The 15,649-nt window shown below is 42.9% G+C and overlaps 1 long non-coding RNA gene across 1 annotated transcript; it reads left to right on the top strand.

Moving 5' to 3' along the window:
* Positions 1-961: 961 nt before the first annotated feature.
* LOC144719473 (uncharacterized) lies at positions 962-9,436 on the top strand. Its single transcript, XR_013585600.1, has 3 exons — positions 962-1,130; positions 4,452-4,517; positions 6,790-9,436. It is a non-coding gene; the product is annotated as an uncharacterized LOC144719473 (long non-coding RNA).
* The last annotated feature ends 6,213 nt before the right edge of the window (positions 9,437-15,649 follow it).

The following is a 15,649-nucleotide window of genomic DNA, read 5'->3' as shown; positions in this document are numbered from 1 at the left end:
CTGTATCTGTTTAGGAGAAGCAATTGGCATTGAGAAATTGTTGTTAGATAAATCTGTATTATTTGCCCATTTAAATCGGTCACCTGCAGTTAGTAACACTATTCGTGCTGAGTAATCTTGCTATTAAAGGGTCATTTTATTTTCCAATAATCACTTCATGAGCATTTTCTTATTCAGGCTTATTTAGAGCACTTATACTGTAGATCACGTGTCTGACGTTAAACGGGCCACGTTTGTGCAACCAATAATTGTACCCATCTCGTAATTCCTTTGGCGCGATATTAAAGTGATGGGTGGTGTAAAATCAGTGTGATTGCGCTGTCCTTTTAAGCACAATCCCTGTAATATCAATTCTAGATTTGAAGCTTTCATGACTGCAAGGATTCATACTCTTAGGTTTTTTCGGTAAAGTCACGTAGGTAAAAATAAAAATAAATAATAAAAACAAATAATAAAAATAATAGAAATAATAATAGAAATACAATTATTTAATTTAATTTATTAAAATTAGTATTTTATTTATTTTATTATTAATGCTATTGTTTATTATTTATTTTATTATTATTATTATTATTTTTACCTACGTGACTTTACCGAAAAACCTAAGAGCATGTAATATCACTCACATTTTAACACTTGCGTTGTATTACAATAAATATATCAGTATAACATCAATACAACGTCGCATATCCGACTCAATGGGGGATTGAGGTATACAGACATGTACGAAACGGTAGCATGTGTGAACGTCTGAAAAAACTGGTAGTTAGAGATGAGTATTGCTAGCTTTTTTGTTACACAGCACTGTATATGTGAAAAAGTAATGTAAAACGAGGCAGAAAATAACACTTTAAATATCAGTCACTATATGATATTTAGCAAATGTCGTGCATTGAACCAACGTATGGAAACACGCGCGCGCTCTACATACGGACGCAACTTCCTGCGGCTGCCTTCGTGGTTTTTTGCTATAAATCGCTACTCCGCGGAAGAACGCTCAATATTCGCATGTGGATGCTCGCCTGTTTAAGCTGCACCGCTCCACATTCTTCTTTTAACCGAACGTACTTGGGTCTTATATTTGCGGGTTACCCACTCAAGTAAAAAAAAAGCAGATTGAAGCTTACAAGGTAAGTGCTTGCCACATGGACATTGTAACGAACACACGTGTGCGGTCTCAAACAGGGGTGGATCGGACGCGTTGAGAAGGTGATGCTGTGGTCGGTGTCCTGCACTATGGACGCGGTTTGATTCCTGCAGGCCACAGTTATAACAACAGCAGCAGCAGCTTGTGTTGAGCGATATCTGAGTGTTGGTCCTGGGTTCCCCTCCCGTTTCACCACTCACCAGCAACGTGCTGAAGCGTGGTCATACAACACTCATGACCGAAAGGTCTGGGGAGGTCTTCATTCGTCCAGCAGTGGATTGACAGTGGGCTGAACATTATTTCCACCCTATTAATCGAATTTAAAAAAACAAGCATTTGTAAAATGCTGAAATTGTTATTAGAGTAGTGTAATTTAATTGGCGTTTGTTGGAATGTTTTTTTTTGTTTACAACTATGAATACATCATGGGAAATTAGGTCCCATGATGTAGATGCTCACCCCGAGCCCTCATTACTCTGATAATGCGTTTCTTTGTGATGTACGCCTTTTAGGGTAAAGGTGACGACATGCCAAGAGTAAGGTAAAGGGTAGGGTAAAGGTAGCGTGGAAGAATTACCCGGTAGGGTAAAGGTAGCGCAAAGTATTGCCAAGTAAATACCATGTTTAGCGCTCGCTAAAAGCTCCGTGGCGCAGTCCATGGCCTCCATTTAAAATTGGAATCATCAAGACTATTCTATATGAATAAAGCACTCTACCTAGCATTTACCTGCTATAAACCTTTTTCATGTGTAGTACCCCAGTAATTACCCTGTAATCGGGTAATTTGTATGGGGTAAGGGTAAAAGGTAGGCTCGTTGCTTTTGACCTTTTACCTTACCTTGCTAAAGGGTCAAAGGTAAGGGTAGAGTGATTGTATTGTGGTAAGGTAAAAGGTAGGGTAAAGGTATGCTCGTTGTTTTTACCTTTTACCTTACCTTGCAGGTACTGTAGTCGCGGTGATGATTGTTGCTGTTGTGGTCGCATACCGTGTCAACCCATACGGTTTATCCGTATTCTTGTACAGGGAAATTTAGTTTTGCAGGTCGATTCGGCGTACAGCCGTTTGAAAACGGGCAACATAAATTTGTCTATTTGTTTGTGTTTCTCCCTTGTGATGGGACTTTGCAGGATGAACGTTGAGGTTTATAAGGGGCACGGGGTGACCAATAAGGTGTCTGAATTGGTCTGTAATAAGATAGGCACTCATAACGGGTTGACATCTATGAGGTAGTCCTTGTTGATGTCATGCATTGTTTCAGTGCTTCTCGCCCAACTTTTCATTCCATGCCTCTCACTTTGCAACTTCCTCGATATTCGCGACACGCCGAATAACAAAATCCCAACTGCGCATAACGCAACCGAGAGGGGAGTTGAGGGGCGCCTGGTGATTTGGGGGCATTGATGGCTGTCTTCCCTACTTGCGCTATGATCGGATAGAGAGGAGAGGTTTTGGGGGGGGGGGGATGGGGACTGGATCGACCACTGAACGGCACGGAGCGTTCGTCTGTCGATCTTTCCACGTCTATATTTCTGAAAATACTGAGCCTCACCTGGTAAAGACCCACGTGTGTTTTTGCTTGCTGTTGTTATTTGTTCTCGTGTTGGTGGCTATTGCCGATTGCCGCATTGTTGTTGTGGCGGTTTTGTAGTAGTTGCCACTGCTTTGATTGTGGTCCCATTTGTGGCCGCAGTCAATTGTTGTGGCCGTGGTTGCTGTTTTTGTAAATTGTTGTCGTCGTCTTGTGGTTGTCGTCATACAAGTTGGAATTGATCACAGAATGGTGTTTCCTCACGAGAGTTATTTGTATAAAAATTAACAAGAAATATACGGAACTGTAATTGTCAAAATAATAATAATGTATAACTGTTTCTCAGTCTACTGCTTGATCGTCTTCTTCATACTTAATTGCACTGATCAGTGTGGGTTGGTAATAGATGGGGCATGTGACCCAGGACCTGTCCATATATCACCCATCAGTCCATCACGGATATTAGCCGTGAATGGGAATCAAACGCAGGTCGCTAAGATTGTAGCACAGTGCACGAACCAAACCATGTTCCAGGATATATTTTATTCAGGATAAAAATAAGGTAAATGAGTCATCATAATCGTTTTAACTCCAATTCTACAATGCATTATAGTGCAAAGTACTGTTTTTATTTGCCCACTCTTATCACGACCATATTTCACTTGCGATCAGTGCCTGGATTATCCACGTAGCCAAAGTAGCTACATATGCTACGGTTCAGCGATTCTGCACTTGCTCTATTCCTATAGTACTATACTGCCTTCAACTTTTATGAACTGGGCGTTTAAGGTGAGCGATTTGTTGTATTGTCTGGCTGTATAGCAAATGAACAAATCCAATTACTTCACTATGCAAGTAAAACATTTTTGTTTTAATATATACGTTTTTGTTATTTAGGGCCCCTTTATAACATATGTAGTGACATCGGGGATGTCACTGTATGGTGCCGGCCCAAAAGGGCCGTGGCGTGCGATGCACCGTCATCGCGTACACCCCGTGGCGGGTGTAGTACCAGCCCTCGCGGGGCTTGTTGAGCGCTGGGATAACGCGGGCACCACGCATGGCGTGTAGTGCGGGCTCCCACGAGGGGGAGCGGGAGAGTGTCAGCCCAAGGACAGGGTTGCCCAGGGCCATGACACTCTGGTTGACCCTGCAGACACGTGATCTGGAGTGTCCACAGAGAGGCCCCCAGGTGGGGGGACTAGGGGGTGATCACGTGTCCGGGGAGAGCTCTCGAGAGGGATCGAGGGGGAGCTAGAAGGCTCCAGAAGGTGGGCGGGCCCAGGGGCGGAGCGGCCCCGACCCGTGGGGGGATATAAGGCGGGTCCCTGAGAGGGACGGGGAGAGCTGCATTCTACAAGCTGGAAGCTCTACGTCTCAAGCTGGAAGCTCTACGTCCTACGAGGCAAACACGTGATCGCGGACCCGAGTGAGGGCCCGACCCTTCGTAGCAGTAACTCCTCTATATATTGTAGTTAGCTGGGTGGTCACCACCTTAGGCTGTGTCTGGTGAAGGGGCAGTTACCCCTTTGTGTCACGGTGTTACAAATAAATGTGATGCCTCTAAAATGAACGACGTCTGCGACTCAGTAGAACTCACGACACATATGCTACAGGCCCCGCACTAGCTTAATCCGCCACTGCCTGCTATACTTGGCCAGCTGCTTGTTGAGAAATGTTGCATGTGAGTGCTCGGACACACACGGAGTTGGACACCGCAAACTCTGCACACGCAGTTCAGCAATCTCTATGTTTTACTATCTCTTTACACGCAGCGTGCTGTCCTGGAAGGTGATTGCTTCGTGATACAACTACCCCACCTCTGTACCACTGGAATACAGGTGCGTACCACCAAAGACAAATATCGATCATTTATAGCCTGTAACAGACTGTTGGGGCTAGTGCTGTTAATGAGTACCTGTGAAGGCCGGCACGGAATACGAGGGGGTGGGTGGCCAACACCACGCCCACCCGCCGTTGTCTCCCTAGTGGCGATGTTTACACATCGCACTGGGTAGTAATTTGAGGCTGAGTCGACCTAGGGGAGGCCCAGGACCGGTTCAGATAATCGTCACTGGTGTTGGCCGTGAGCAGGAATCGAACCTGGGTCGCCAGGTTCGTAGCGCAGCACGCTAATCGCTACACTACCGCTCTCCACAAACAACCACCACCACCACCATGCACAATCATTGTACAGGGACTTCTCTACTTACGAACATTTGACTTATGAACTTTCAGAGATACGAACAAATCTGGTCTGTATGTCCAGTTGCCTGTTCGGACCGAGAGTCATAAGTTCAACTCTGGAAAGTTCAACTGGCGGTAGTGGCATCTACATCTGCAGAGCGTGAAGAACCAGTGGCATCTAGTGTGCATGCCGTAGCAACGTTTGGAATCGATGCGAGTAAAGTTGGAATTACGAACAAATAGACTTACGAACAGACCTCCGGAACCTAACTCGTTCGTAAGTAGAGGAGTCCCTGTATACATGTTGCGTGCTTTGAAGAGGGACCATTGCCTAGAAAGAAACATCGGTGTTGACGATTGAAGTTGTTGAGTATTTGTGTTTGTGAAGCACTGCCAATGCAATATCGTCAAAATATGCAATTGATTGTTAACATTTTCTCATCCTGGTATGCAGTAATAATAATATTGATACAATCTATTTAACAGAGAGAGCCTCACTGAGTCTCAAGACTCTTTTCCAGGTAGAGTCCTGCAATGGGATATTTGTTCAATATCTGTGAAAAGAGTGTTTTATATGCGGGAGAAAAACTCGCATACTCAAGAGAACCCCAGCGATATGAGGGCAGCACACTCACACGCACGCACAGGCAGATTCCACAATCATTTGCTCGTCCAGTACTGCCAACTCCGAGCCACCTCGCAGCACAGGAGCGTTGTGAGTCTCACAAATCTGTGTGATCCACCGAGCTTGCCTCATCGATACACCCGACTCAAGAAACGGGTTGTTCGTCGTCGTTCTTGACAATGATTCAATACTCCTCGCAACCTCTCGACATAAAGAGCAATGACGGCCTGCACTCTGTCTCACGTTTCACAGAGGCATGTCGCAGTTTCCTCCCCCCATCACGATTTTACGAATGGTCACAATTTGGCAGTCACGAATTGATCAAAGTATCATTTGTTATTTGCTGTGGTGCGTGAAGTGGCTATCGCTGCGGCTTGCTTTGATGTGAACCAATCACATACAACTTACCATTACTTACATCTTTATATCATGACTTGTATCCTTTTTCTTGGTTCTTTCGGTAAAGTCACGTAGAAGGGAAGTAATAAAATAATAAAAATAAAACATAATAAAATAATTCTCACGACGTTTCGGCTACAACGCAAGCAGCCGTCTTCAGGTGAAGAATGAGACACTGCCAAGCTTGGAGCTTATATATAAGCTGGGTTGGATGTGGAAGAAGAGCGCCTTAACAAAAGAATGTGCATATCAAGAGGAATTTGTTAAGGCGCTCTTCTTCCACCTCCAACCCAGCTTATATATAAGCGCCAAGCTTGGCAGTGTCTCATTCTTCACCTGAAGACGGCTGCTTGCGTTGTAGCCGAAACGTCGTGAGAATTATTTTATTATGTTTTATTTTTATTATTTTATTACTTCCCTTCTACGTGACTTTACCGAAAGAACCAAGAAGATGAATCCCTGCAGTCACGAAAGCTTTAAATCGAAATTTGTATCCTTTTGTTCGTTCACTGCTGGATGAATGCCTCCCCATGGCAGTATTTGATCATACTTCACCATGCTGGGCAGTGCGGGTTGGTGAAGGTGGGTGGAAGGCAGGACCAGTTCAAGTATCACTCGCCACTGATGTTAACCGTAGCCGGGAATCGAACTCAGGCTGCCTGGTTTATAGTGCAGTGCACTAACCACTGCTCTACCGCTCTACCCATCCAACACGACGAATATAAAATACTAAAATTTTACACACACACATTTTTTTTAACGCTTGCATTGTGAATGTAAGAATCCATTTAAAATCAATTCACGCATCGTCGCATGCCAAGATTGCCGTGTTGCATGCTTGAACAGACATTGTCTCTTTACACAATGCTAACACGTGCTTTAAATGTGACTTGTTTTAACAGGCGCACCTCTAAGGAATATGCATCAAATGTACGCAGTTGCCATTTTTTGGGGCGTTTGGCTTCATGTGACTGCAAGCACCACGAATGTGAGTGTGAAGAAGAACGCAACACCCACGACTTTCGTCGATGACCAACATCAACACGTGCAGCCGGTGATGAGCAAGCACGGCCAAGTTGATGCTAGAAATATTCATTTTAGCAACCAGACATCTTTGACCAAATTAAAAATACATTCTATGACTGAGGGTCCTAACAATGACGACCCCACTGAAGCAAACTATGAATACATTACCGAAAATATTTCTGAGGAAGAAACAATAGGTCACAAAAAAGACAAACGACAGGTCACAACTGCTACGATAAATTCTACGATTGAGGGTCCTAACAATGACCTGGCCACTGAAGCAAACAATGAATACATTAACGGCATTGGCGACGATGATATTACTTCTGAGGAAGAAACAATAGGTCACAAAAAAGACAAACAACAGGTCACAACTGCAACGATAAATGTGGAAAAATGTAATGTTCTATGTGGTAAAAAGACGTACGCGATCGTCATACTTGTGATGACCTTCATATGCATTGCATTCATGGTGTCGACAATCATCTTGGGCTGCAAGGTGGCTCTCTCAGCCGACACGAAACAAGGCGAAGTGCAACAAGATCATCTCATCTGTATCTCTGCCATGACCGGAGAGACCCAACCGTTTGCTTTTGACCTTGTTACAGGTGCAGCTCTGCCAGAGCAGAGTGGGTCTATGCATCGTATGAGCTTGATTAATACGCGTGCATTGGTGTGAGCTAAAGTCAGCAGTGGTGAACATTATTTTTTTTCGCTGGGGGCCGAATACAATGGGCTTTTTTCCACCTTGTACAAAGAGGCCCTTGCAGTGACAGACGCGAATGAACGTGCTAAATCTATAAACAGTGTTTGCCATGTCGAAAAGATCACCCCCAAGTCCCAATTTGATGCCGCTAAGATGCTTGCAGTGATGGATAAAGATCATTTGAGGGCTGTTTTAAAATGGTTGGCCTCGTGTGGTTGTGGACTGTAGCAAATGAAGCCGTAGGCAGGAGGTTGCCTACTCCTGGCTTAAGACAACTTTTGACATTTTGGAAATGGTGTGTAATGCAGGAATGTCGCGGTTAATTTGCAAATTACTGTAGAGAATTCCAACATAAAATCGATACTGAATATATTATGCTCGTTTATACTGTGCATGGAAAACAAACCAATGATACTGTAAACATACTTTTTTTTTACATTGAAAAGTGTAAAGAAATAACATGTTTCTTCAAAAACCTTTGGATTAACTTGACATCACATTGGGACATTTTAATTCATGTGAAAAACCAGGGCTTAACTTCTTATGGAATCTCTTTAGAGGCCCCCTAAACCCCAACTCACCAGACCCATCTCCCGAAATTCCCAGCAGCATCGGGCAGGGATGTGGTGTGGAGGAAGGGGGCAGAGAAATAATTTCCAAAGCTCAGCCCCGGACATCTCCGGTTGAAATGATTGCCCATATACAGCTATAAATGCACAGTTTTTGTTTCGCAAAAGCACCCTACTATTTAAAATCCCTTTATGTGTGATTTGGGGTTGCTTGTTTTCGGTATTCGATCTGGGGGAAATATCACCTGAGAACGGCACAACGTTTCAGTACAATATTACGCTTTGTTTTCAGAAACAAATGTGGATTTTTATGCAATAAAACTAGTTTAATCTCTGTATTTTTAAAGTGTTTAAATGTTTGTTTTAGGAAAACATGTTTTTACTGCAAATTTGAAAAAATTATATGCAAAATCAAAACTCTGTTCCACTGTGTTTAAACGATCCAATATCCAAATCGGTGTTGTTTCGAAGTGAATTGCTTATATTGCTTTAATTTATGCAAAGTATTTTATATCGAAACATTTCCATTGCTATTTTATTGTCAAGTCAAACATTTAGTGGTTATCTTGCTCATATGATAATTAATGGTGCTGCTCATCTCCCGTCTACAGCATTGAGCCAGTGGTGAAAATTCTGCATTCATATCGCAGATGGCAAGGTTATTCATAGGGTAATCACTGGCGCCTTTCCCACAACAAAGTGGTACTAATTTTATCGACCTCGGAAGGATTGTGGGTTGAGTCAACCTCCAACTTGCAAACCTTCCGATTGCGAGCTGCTCACTCTACCACTGCACTACCTGGCCGCTTTGCTTCGTTGCAGCCTCTTTTCCAAAAATATCGATGTACATATAAGCTCCGTACAGTATCAATAAAGTGTGTTTGCTTGAATGTATGCACGTGTTCTAATGCTTATACGGTACAATATTTTCGTGGATGATGTTGTTGCCACATTGAACCTAATGCCATACGTCTCTCAGTAAAGTTAATTGAAATACAAAATATTTTAAGATTAACTTTTATAAATGGGGCAAAATATTATTCGCCTCCTGTAAACATCGTATTTAATTTTTAAAAAATACCTTTTGAATTCAACAACATATGTTATACTTTTTAATACGATTAACAAGAAATATGTGATGTGTCACGTTGAAAGCTGCTTTAAAATGTGCTAAATTAGCATTGCTGCTTAAATGTTGTTATTCGCTATGTTGCAAAGTATGTTCTTTAATAAAGTTTTATATCCATATTATCTTGTTCAATTTCTGATAAACCAGCCACAAGTCTTCTCAGTATTTACCAAAGTATGTACTGGCTACACGTGTACACTTAAGAGCTTCGGATATCCACCACATTAAGATACAATCTCTTGATTCACGTATAGCAGGCATCCTCAACTATATTTTCCAGCAGATAACATAAAATTAGCGTGTGTGGGCAAGCCTCGTGAGGTCACATGCCGAATATACACATGCAATGAAGTCACATGGGCGTCTCGCTCATGTTTATCTCGTGCCTTGAGCCTCCCCATCTCTCCCTCTGTTGACGACCAGGACATAATGGGGAGAATACTATCTCGCATTCCTGCCAGAGGAGATGATTACTTGTAAATGTTGTGATCTTGAGTGGTGTATTATTGCACAACTTATAACAACCGCGACTTTAATTTTTTTTTTATAAATTACAGATTTCCCAGCTTAGGACAGGTTCCTCAAAATGAGGACAATCCCGGGGAAACCTGGACGGATGGCAACCATAACCTGTTGTTTATCTCCCTGTCATCTCGTTAATCTCTTGATGTGTTGGCGTACCACGACTCTCAGCGGGCTATAGCCCCCCCCCCTGGGGGGGGGGGAGGGTCACTCCAAGAATCGTTGTGGTCCACGTCTGGCCCGCGGGCTGCCAGTTGAAGACGCCCGATGAATATTGCACATTTGGCGAGTATTGCCTGCAAGTAAGAGTCCTGCGCGCCCCTCCGTTTGCCACCTTGCACCGGCAAGCGTGGTCACCCGCCGTCCAAACGTCTCTCATTGCTCACGTGGTATATGGGGGGAACTTCATCCAGCGTGAGATTGCCAAAAGGGGTTGGAAACTCTCCAACAAAGAGAGCGATGCACTGTTTTGGTCCGTACACTTGTATGAAAAAGGACATGCCACTTTTAGGTGTTTTTGTTGTTGTTGCATATTATATGGTTCTTTCGGTAAAGTCACGAAGATAGAAAAATAACAATAAAATAATAATAAATAAAGTGAATACTTACACAGATTGGCTAACCATGGCCACAATGCCATAAGGACGAATCCTTCTAAATTATTGTCTTTAGGCCCATTAATATTTTAAATCTGCCTCCAAAGAATATCATGAAGCAGAAGGTTAGTGCCGGATACAGTCACATTTTCTAATGTAATTTGTAACTTTGATCCTCACCTGTGTAGCGATGTATGTATGTTGAGCTTAATAATTGGTTTTACCCTTTCTGGCAATAAAACAGGTGTTAAGATGTCAAAACACCAAACGGGAACCTTCCGCAAGGAATCATGTCTGCGTATTTGAATACTGGCAAGAAAGATCCCATGATAAGTTGAACTTCTTTCGCACCATACGTAGTCAACCTTTCTTTTGAGGGACTGTGTGTTATCTTGGTGTGGTCTGGGCCTGTTTTTGTGTTGTTTTTTCTACCTTGCCCAAGCTTGATAAATCGGACTTCTGTAATAAATGTAGTATTTATTTATATTTAGTGACTTGCTTGCATTTTTCTATATTTTGCACTCCTATCGTATTTTCGTGTTGTTTGTTGTTCTAACTTGCTGACCCGCCCATACTGGACATTCGTGAAAAAAGCTTCATAGCTCATCGGATTCCTCCTCTAGTCTAAATATACACATTCTGATTTTGAATAACATGTAAGAAAGCAGCATGCCCTGCCAACCACGATCTACTACAGTTTGCGCTTATTCCTGACAGCCACTGTAGCCAGTGAAGGGGAATTAAGCGTCAATAAGTGTCAATCATCTTTCTTCATAGCACATGTGCAATCGCAACACTGCCACGCAGCATTTAAATCCCCATAACAGAACAATGGTATTTTCGTTTTGTTTCACGGAGAAACTGCATAACACCCCAAAGTCACGCACACCCACTCAGCTTGTGTCATGATGAACAGGAATGAGAATGAGGAACTGGGCTGAGAATGAGGAATTGGGCTGAGAATAAGGAAGAAGAAGATACAGTCAACTAGCGCAGACACAACGTGCACGTGGAAAATGTGAATGGAATCGTGAAAGATCAGAACGTTAAAACAGAAATGCATTAAATAACACGATCTTTTGTGATACTACGTTGGCAGTGGTACGTATTCACAAATGACAACTCAATACATTTGTCAATAACGCTGCCATTAAAGGAAAAAAGTATATATTACGGAATGTTTTTTGCCCAATAGCCCTTTCTCAGAGCACAAGTGCTATAAATAAGGGCAATTGTCAAAAACATTCCATATTATATATCTTTGTCTCCCCTTTTAGGGAAGAATTATCGACGGACATGTTCGGTTTTTGATAAATCAGCGCGAATCACCGAGACAGTTTCAAGGAAGATACAATGTTGGAAGGTGGTGTGAGGTACGGTTTAAAAGCTATAGGGATTCAACGATTTATACCACTGATATAGATTCTTCAGAAGCGGCGGCTCAGAGGCTCGGGGATTGGAGTGATGAGCTGGCAGTGCAGAGATCCCAAAATGTGAATCTGGGCAACCACGCGCGATTAAGCTGGGTTATTAGGAGTGGCACGGGAATGGTCTCGGTCTGGTCGCTGATAACTGCACAACAACAAAATAAACCGTAACACATTTTCGTTTGCTTTTAATTTGCCTGAATTCCAGCGAAAAGGGAGTTTAAACTAATTGGTTTGATTCGTCACGCGGGCAGATAATCTTACAGCAGAATCTGTGCGAAAGCTCGTCCCCCTGTTGCGTACACCATAACTCGGCCACTTGGGGGACTTTTTAGGAGAAGTTGTGTAAACATCTCTTTCGGGGGGGGAGGGGTTCTCGATGTGAATGGAATCATTGACTTCTCAAATGAAATCAAAAGTTTACTTCTTTAAAGGCGCCTTTCTTAAACCAAGGCGCACGTACATACATTATCATAGAACTTTAAAATCGTACAATTTTAGGAGAATAATCAGGTGAATATAAAACTGTTGTGACATGGTGGAAATAACACAATTGTAATAAAGTGAGAGAAAAAAACCCCTCCAAAATCATAAAAGCGATAGATTATTGACAGAAACGATACCTGCATTAAATCATGTTTGTTCAAAAATCTAAAATAGGTTGGGTTCACATCATACCTCCAGACACGAGAGGCCGCTACATTCGCAACGATGTTAAAAAATAAAATAAATTCTTGAATTGGAATCACGACCCTGAATCGTGACAATTCATTGAACCATCAGGTAAGTCAACCATTGATTTTGCATGTGTACTATTCAAACTATGCAATGCAATTTCTATAAGAACTATCTGGGGAGGGGATAGACTTTAAACACGAGAGATGCAACATTGTACCATTTAAGAAGTTTACTGATTTATACGACTTGGATGAAATTAATGCAAGTTGCTGCCGTGTAGATTTTAGCAGTTGTGCTGTCCAATACAGCTTGTCCAGGCGCGTTGTGCTTTCGGGCTGTATACCGCGTGCTGTTTGGCACCGACGTCCCACGTTTCACCGCACACGTGCTGGGAACTCCTTGCTGCATTCCTAAACAAGATCCCAGCACGTGGCCGCAAAACGTTGGACGCGAAGCCAAACAACATGCGTGCGGCACCCCCCCCCCCCCCCAAAAAAAAAACCACACAGGGGCAGTTACCCATTGTGATTAGATGAGCTCTGTAATTTCACAGTAATTAGATTAATCTGATATGCTGCGGATAATGGGAACACATTTTCCTGCTGTACATTAGATGGAATACGTCCATTCTTTCTCAGGTAATTGGCGTAAATGCACCGAGCCTCTTAATCCATAAATGATGGATCAGTGGCTTTAAAAGGGAGCGCGAAACACCGACGCGAACAATTGTCAACGTCACCTACGAAATACCCAAGCGTGCTTTCCCGGAGGAAGCTTGCCAAAAGTAAGTGTGATTTCATGTTCTTACCGCCGAATAACAAAACGACTGCATATATTGTAAAAGATAAAGGTGGAATTGCTTGTCCATGCCACTGTGGGTGGAAGGGCCACCACGACAGGATGCTCGAGATCACCCTGTCTCTGGCAAGATATTTGATTTAATACTGCTGGAATGATAGCAGTGTAAATAAAAGATATAATTTTGCATCTTACGCTTCATATTCGTAATTTATGGTTTACCTTTTGGCTGTGATGGGTGCGAGGTGCCAAGAGATGGCAGTGCAACATTGGATGCAGTCCACAGATAAATCTGGTCCACTCACTGGATTGTCTGTGGATCGAATCCATCTGTGCAGTGCTTTGGAGTATAAATTCCCTCGTATGTGTGGGTTTTGTTCGGAGTTCCCTGGTTTCTTCTCGCTTATGAATGGTATTGGCCACACAATGCCAGACCTTCCCGAACAAAGGAGTGTTGAGACTTATCGCAGAAACTAATTGACATTACTGCAAGTAGAATATTTTAAGAATCCTATAAAAAGTTTTTAGACAAGAGCATAATGTTATAATAATAATATTAAACAATTATGGAAACGGTGTAAATTCCTCAAAGCAAATAACAGGGCAGATGATGGTGTAATTTTCTTGTATCCCACAAGTACATTTAGTGTTGAGTAAAAGCACAATCACTCCGTTAGCAGCAGATAGTGTGCAACAATGGGATGTCACGTGTTCGGTGTCCAGGCTTGAACACGAAGTGGAGGTTAAATGCTGTGTAATCGCTTGACGTTTTTCTTACCCTCTTGTTTTCTTGTTTTCTGGAAAAGAAGTACAAAGATGGGCAAACCGATGACTATTGGCGATTTTAATCTGCACCAACCTAGCTCTCGTTTCCTCTTGCCCATACACATGCCGCTGCAATTTAACATCGATGGACTGCGCTAAAACATCCCTCCAAGTGTTGCCTTCGAGGATTCCTATACATATAAAAAACATCCACATGGAACACAACCTGCTGGATAATGTCGACGGCCACCTGGAAACCCATGAAAAGTTACTCTATCTTAACCTCAGCCAAAATCGCTTATCCCATTTTCCGAAAGGTCTGCCTGGGAGCCTTAAAGTCATTGACATGTCCAACAATCAAATATCGCAGATCGATTCAACCGCTGGTGCTGCTGACTTGAAATCGATTGAAGAGCTTTATCTTGATAACAACTTGCTCACCAAGATCCCGAGTGGGTTCTTCAACAGGCTTTCGAAGCTGCGCTTGATAACTCTGCATGGAAACCCATGGGTATGCGACTGCTCACTTCTTTATCTCCAGAACTGGCTCGGGAGCCATCCCGGTGTTGTACTCGATGAGCCGGTTTGCATTGAGCCACCGGACTTCAGTGGAGTGAAACTTCTCTCCATCCCTGCCTGGCAGCTGTGCTCGCCTCTGGCACAGAATGCCAAGCTGCCTGATAACTCTGGGCCAATGATGCGGTTCCTCCGTTCCATCTACGACATGAGAATAACTGCCAACGGGACAAATGCCCCTTCTACTCCTTCGACACCTGTTGTGCCAACAACGAACCAACAAGCGGGTCCGCTGACGGCTGGTGAAATCGCAGCCATTGTCTTAGGCATCTTGGGACTGTTGGCGATTGCTTTAATTGCTGTACTTTTTCTGGCTGCAAGAAATGGAATTGCATTTTGATAGCGATAAGTTTGCCATGAGATAATGACACGTGCATATTAGTGGTCAGTACAATGTGGTGGGATGCATTATACATATAGATATATAGTATGTCGGTTTTGCAGTTGTGCTGGAAAGTTCCCCCAATGTGTTTTGGTTATGCCACGTTCTTGTTTGGCACGATGTTTTGGTGAACCAGTATCTGATGAATCTCCCAGCACACAGAGCGATTTTATCAGACATTGTGCCAAACAAAACGTAGTACGGCTAACCTGAAAACACATTGAAGAGGCATGTCACTTGACAATAGGCTTGCAACTTTGTCAAAACGCAAATATATAACAATTGTGTTCTTCATATATCCAGTCTTAACACAGCTTTTATAGAGGGTACTGCATGACGTTGTTTGGCAAAATTCCATTATTGAGGGCTGGGCTTATGGTAGGAAAGCAGAGGTATATGGTTAAAGATTCAATCCATACGAGAAGGTAACACTCAAAGCTTTGGAAAGCTGGATTCAAGAATCCATTGCTGTACACTGACATCCTCTGGACACCTTGTAGTCCTAACCTACAGCACCTGATATTTCCAGGCAGTAAAGTCCGAAACCAGGCAAAATACCTGCTTAGCTTTTTTTAATTATATAGGAAG

The sequence above is a fragment of the Lampetra planeri genome, chromosome 6 (genome assembly GCF_965212315.1).
Source record: "Lampetra planeri chromosome 6, kcLamPlan1.2.h2, whole genome shotgun sequence".
Taxonomy (NCBI): Eukaryota; Metazoa; Chordata; class Hyperoartia; order Petromyzontiformes; family Petromyzontidae; genus Lampetra; species Lampetra planeri.
The sequence above is the reverse complement of the archived record's forward strand: the minus strand, read 5'-3'. Positions and strand labels throughout refer to the sequence as shown.